This window comes from Echinops telfairi, unplaced genomic scaffold (genome assembly GCF_000313985.2).
Source record: "Echinops telfairi isolate 266 unplaced genomic scaffold, ASM31398v2 ScPeMD7_18;HRSCAF=68, whole genome shotgun sequence".
Lineage (NCBI taxonomy): Eukaryota > Metazoa > Chordata > Mammalia > Afrosoricida > Tenrecidae > Echinops > Echinops telfairi.
Window position 1 is genome coordinate 41,040,209 of NW_022103915.1, and position 6,563 is coordinate 41,046,771.

Here is a 6,563-nt window from a genome sequence, read left to right on the forward strand (position 1 = left end):
CTTACATATCTCAACCGTACAATTGTGCATTACTGAACCCAGAAGTAGTATTACTGAATCCGAGTAGTAGTAATAGGAGTATTAGCGGTGGGGGCTGTTCCCCCACCTCCCACGGCACCAATTTTTTTATTTAATACTACACAGGATGACAAGGAGCCATCCAAGAAAACAATATGAGGAGAAGCTCAGGAGTTTGAGAGCCTATGTCAAAAGGTTCATGGAAAAATTCCATTACCATTTGATTCCACGTCCCCATGAACTTTTTCAACACCCCACCTGCCTTACATATGCATTTATATTTATCCTAATTATGACATTCAACCTGTGGGTATTCTGCTTAAAAGAAATCCTTATTGGGTAGCATTAATCACCCTATATGCCTCCATTTTAAAAATAGTGATTTTAGGAAAACTGTGCTACCTTTGAACAAGCTATACACGAGACTCTCCGGATCTACACCAACGGGGACATACCAAGATTATAAGGCCAGGAAGTAAAGCTAGGTGGCAGGGTGAGCTGTGGGGAAATAGAACAGCAAACTTCGCAGGTGTGTTTGGAAACCAGCTCTACTTCCGGCTCGGAGCATTTCGCTCCTGGCCCCACTCAATTGGGAGTCACATGCCTTGGATCCAGGGAACAGTACAGTGATATTTCATCATCGGCCCTTTCTTCCCTGTTCACCGCCTCTGGAGTCAAATGGCAGCACTCAGGAAGGTGCCAAGGACAACGCTGTGTGGCAGGAAGACCTCCGGCCGCTTGATCACCAAGTCCACCCGCCCAGCCCAGATGCCACCAAATCTCTGAGTCAGTGGGACTGTGTGGGTTAGAAGGAGGGATGTGGCCACAGGACATAAAACAGTCTCATTAGCATACGTCCTTTGGTTTGGGCATCGAATTGGCTTTCCCTTAGTTCTGTTTTGGACAAAAGCAAGCAAATAAACGTGTTTGACAAGCTCAGGGTCATGTCTGAGGACTCAACCCTCCTTGAAAAGAGTTGCTTCGTTTAAGGGCTGGAAGTTTCACTGTTTCAGTCCCAGGATTATGCAATCAAAACAGTAGTGGGAACCATTCTTGTAACATGTTGTTATATCTGTTACAAAGGTACCTAAAGCAACCGTGAATTCTATTCTAGAAATAGGAATCCATTTCTGAAATGCAGTCTTCTCGGCAGTGGAATCCAAAACATGTTCCCCGGGGCACCGTGGCAAGAGAGTCCTGCGTGATAATGTCTGCTCACAGCTCGCTCAATAAATATTTTATTGAGTACCCACACTAAATAAATGTTTATTGAGTGCCAGGCTGTGGGTGACACTGAGCTAAGTGCCGAGGAGACAGTGGTGAACAAGCCAGGCACAGTGTCTGCCCTTCTGGTTCTCATGGTTTACCAGAGGAAACAGACATTAAACAATAATCACAGAATTGACCCTTTCAGTACAAGTGGGAGAAATGACGTGAGACAGAAGCAGAGGGTGCTGAGCGATTGCACCGACCTAACCTAGTTAGACGCGCAGGAGGAAATGAGTTCATTCGCCCAGGGTGAAGGGCCCTTGTAGGAAGAGGAAAGGGTTGGTGAAAACCAAAACTCAAGCAAAGCAAACCCCACACCAACCCCGCCCACTGCCGGCGAGTCAGTGCGCACTCACGGCCTCCGTATACAGGGTTTGTGAGGCTGGCCATCTTTTCTTTCTCTGGAATTTGGGTTAGCAATGCAATGCCAACCAAGAGCACCAGCCAGTTCTCGCCGAAGCGAAACAAAAACCAAGCCAAGCCAAACTTGCTGCCAATGCGTCGATGCCGGTGCATAGTGACCCTATAGGACAGGATAGAACTGCCCCTGTGGGTTTCAGAGACCGTAACTCGTTGAAGGCGTAGAAAACCCCGGCTGTGTCCTACGGGGTGGCTGGTGGTTTCAAACCACTGCCTTTGCAGTCAGCAGCCCAATACATAACCACAACGCCACCGGGGCTCTTGAAGTAAAGCAAGTAAGGGAAAATCCGAGGGGTGTGTACTCGACGCACTGAGCTATGTCTCGTTCAGCCACAGTTCAGCAGTGGCGCGCCGCTTGTCCTACCTCTGGGTTTAATAAAACCACTTATTCAAGAAGCAGCGTGAACAGTGAACATCCCTCCTGGTGATGCCACAGGGGTACTTCCAGGTGGTGTCTGTTTGTTATGCTAATTAATTAAAAGCATGCTAGCTTGGGCTGCAGATGGGTTTGGGTTTATTTTACTCAAATGCCTCATATTTTTTGTATATTAAACTTCAAGTCTTAATTGTTTCTGGAAACGTAACCATAAAAGGTAGACAGCACTATTCTGCACTTCCATGAAAGAATACAAAAACAAAGGACTAGACGGAATGGCCTGTGCAAACCACTAGAGGTCGCTTGTGACCCTGGAGGGGCCTTGAAGAACCCTGACTGGGAATGTATTGGGTTTTTTTTAATATCTTGGGAAACTGTAATGCTGCCTATCAGAACGTTTGACGTGGAGGAAAGAAAAACAAACACATGATCCCACACACTGCCGTCCAATCTATTCTGACTCACAGCGACCCTGCAGGCAGAATAGAATCCCCTCAGTGGGTTTTCTGAGGCTGGAGACCTTGATGGGAGCCGTGAGCCGCAGCTTTTCCCTTGGAGTGGCTGGTGGGTTCAAACTCGCAGACTTTGTGGTTGGTAGCCCAATGAGTAACGCACTGCGCACCAGCGCCTCAATGAGCTCACTAGGTAGTTCGTTTCCTTGCCCTCGTTTTCCCCCTTACCAGCCCTGAGCCCTGCTCCCCTGGATAAGATAACTGCCCTCGCTCCTCCCACAGACCAGCCCTTCCCCTCCAAGGTCTCCATTCTTGGACAGAAGCAAATGTCTCAACCCTTTTGGTTTCCCCACTCCTCCAGCTACTACCTCCCCATCACTCCTTTCCTCTTAGAGGGAAAAGCTCTGGGAAGAGTTGCCCCTACCCGCATTTCCAATTCCTCTTCCCCAACTCCCTCTTGACTCCTTTCCAACCTGGCTTCCCACTCAGCTCTTGCCACATCGCCAGTAAACGCCACGTTGCTTGCCCCAGCAACCAAGTCCTCCGCCCACATGGCAGGGCTTCTTACTTGACGCCCCAACATGATGTGATCTGGTGGATCCCCTCCTCCCTGAAACGCCTGCTTGGGAGATCTAGCATGGAGCTGCCTCCTGGATCAGAGGTCTTGGCGGTTGCCTCATCTCCCTAGTATCGGAACCTCAGAGTGCCCCAGGAGTCAGTCTTTGCTCTGACTACAATCACTCCCTGTGAGCCAAGGCACTCTCCATCCTTAACACTAAAAAAAAAAGAAAAGAAGAAAAGAAAAGAAAAAGGCCCCAAACCAGTTGCTGTTTCCCACTTGTGGTTTCCCCAAGTGATCCTTAGGAAGCCAATCCTCAGGCCACATCTTTTGAGGTGCTGGAGGGAAGGCTTGAACCACCCACCTGGTGATTAGTAGTCTGGTACCTAACCATTTGCACCGCTGAGGGGCTTTAAATAGACCTAACCACTGCCATAGAGTCAATGCCAACTCACAGCAATCCTATAGCACAGAGGAGCTTGTTCCTGGAGGCTTCTGAAGCTATACATCTTTACATGAACAGGTTGCCTCACCTTTCTTCTGAGGAGCTGCCGGTGGGTTTGAAATGCTGACGTTGAGGTTAGCAGTCCAATGTTTAACCCACTGGGTTAAAATCAAGCTTCCTGCCCTAAGTCGCTTAGCTCACGGCCATAAAGTCAATTCTGACTAGATCCAGTAAAACTGCCTCGGTGAGTCTGAGATTCTAACTCTTTACGGGGCAGACAGCCCATCACTCTCCCATGGAGCTAGCTAGCTGGTGGTTTCGAACGAGGCCAGCAGCCCAAACGTGTGACCACTACGCCACCAGGAAGTAGCCCCGAGTAGGCTGAAAATTCCTGGACTCATTTCTCCAATCTGGCTCTCTGGAACTCGAGTCGGAGTCTAATGCCTATTTGCATTTTTCACTTGTGTATCTAATAATCCCTCTGCTGTAGAGTGGAGGCATTTCGGATGTAACATGTCTACCACCGAGCTACTGGTCTTCCCACACGTGGACCCCAGTCCGGCCTCTCAGTCCCTGACTCCATCCCTTGCGTTAACTCTGGCCAAAGACCTTTAGCCATCATTCTCTCACACTCCAGTGGTTATATCCCAAATGTATCCACTGTCTGCCCACTTCCACTCCTTCCACTGTGGGTGCCCTGGTCTAAACCAACATTATCTGTTGGGTGTTCTACAGTAATCTCTTCATTGTTCTCCCTGTTTCCACTGTTTGCTAGTGCTGCTATGAATAAGTGGGCGTGGCTTTGAAGAACAAAAATGCATTTTTTCACAGTTCTGGCTGGAGGCTAAAAATCCAAGTCAGGGCCTTGGCATGCCGATCCCTTCCTTATAGACAGGTCTCATAGTTTCACTGCAATTCTCATGTCGCATGTTTCCTTCCCCACGGGCCTTTGAATCTGCTCCGTTCTTTTCTTTTTAAAAGAAAAATCTTTTTTGGGGGGGGCTCGTACAACTCTTATCACAATCCATACATACATACATTGTGTCAAGCACATTTGTATGTTTGTTGCCATCATCATTCACAAAACATTTGCTTCCTACTTGAGCCCTTGCTATCAGCTCCTTATTTTTCCCCTCCCTCCCCGCCCCCTCCCTCTTAAACCCTTGATAATTTACAAATTATTATTTTGTCATATCTTACACTGTCCGATGGCTCCCTTCACCCACTTTTCTGTTGTCCGCCCCCCAGGGAGGGGGGTATATCTAGATCATTGTGATCAGGTCCCCCGTTTTACCTCACCTTCCCCTTACCCTCCTGGTATGGCTCCTCTTATTATTGGTCCTGAGGGGTTTATCTGTCCTGGATTCCCTATGTTTCCAGTTCTTATCTGTACCAGTGTACAACCTCTGGTTTGGCCAGATTTGTAAGGTAGAATTGGGATCATGATAGTGGGGGGAAGGAAGCATTAAAGGACTAGAGGAAAGTTGTATGCTTCATCGGTGCTATACTGCACCCTGACTGGCTCATCTCCTCCCCGAGATCCTTCTGTAAGGGGATGTCCAATATCCTACAGATGGGCTTTGGGTCTCCACTCTGCACTCCCCCTCATTCACAATGATATGATTTTTTGTTCTTTGATGCCTGATACCTGATCCCATCGACACCTCATGATCATACAGGCTGGGGTGCTTCTTCTATCTGGGCTTTGTTGCTTCTGAGCTGGAAGCCCGCTTGTTTATCTTCAAACCTTTAAGACCCCAGACACTATATCTTTTGATAGCCTGGCACCATCAACTTTCTTCACCACATTTGCTTATGCACCCACTTTGTCTACAGTGATCGTATTGGGGAGGTGAGCATCATGGAATGCCAAGTTAATAGAACAAAGTGTTCTTGTGTTGAGGGAGTACTTGAATAGAGGCCCAATGTCCATCTGCTACCTTAATACTAAACCTATAAATATATGCATATAGATTTATTTCCTCATTGTCATATATAAATATATTTACATATGTACTTGCCTGTATCTAGACCTCTATAAATGCCCTTTGCCTCCTAGTTCTTTCTTCTATTTCCTTTTACTTTCCTCTTGTCCCACAATCATGTTCGGCCTTCATTTGAGTTTCAGTAATTCCTTTTGGTTACATTGCCCTTGATCAAGCCCCACTAGGCTTCCTACACCCACTTCCTTTCCCCTGCCTCCCCCTCTCCCATGTCCCCCCGGAATCGCTGGTCCCGTTGTTTTCTCCTCCAGATTGTTTATCCCGCCTATCTTATCTAGCTAGATCTGCAGAGATAATAATATGCACAAAAAACAAGACAGTCTGCTCTGTTCTTTTCATAACTCAGAAGTAATTAGATTTAGGACCCCCTCTACTAAGGTATGATCTACTTAACATAACAAATTAAACCCTCCTTTCAAACAGAAATTCATCTACAGGGATACGGGATACAATTTATTCCATAACATCCCCTACAGCTTAGTGAATCTTTTTTTTAAAGTGACATAAATATGCATATTTTATTCCAGCTCTGGGCAACACAAGAAAAGTGAGAGAGGTCATCCTTTCACACACCTTTCTAATTTAGCTGACATAAATTTGGAAAAGCTAGAGCAGATATATCTGTGTGTATATGCATGTGTACATATTTTCAGATATGAGTCTCATCAGTGTTCATATATTTATTCTATTTTTATATTGTGTAAGAATCCCTAAAGGTCATCAAACGCATCTTAAATACTTTTACAACTGTCTCCTCATCAATATTTCATGCTCTTTGTATTGCATTCATTTCGTGTATCAACCACTTATGCGACTGATCATCACAAGACGTAGGGGGTGAAATCTTGAATGAAGTTGTACTCTGTGTCACAGTTACCCGTTGCATGATTTGTCATCATTTGCAACTTCCTACGTCAGTGGTTCTCAACCTTCCTAACACACGATCCCTTAATACAGTTCCTCATGTTGTGGTGACCCCCGCCCCCAACCATAAAATTATTTTCCTTGCTACTTCATCACT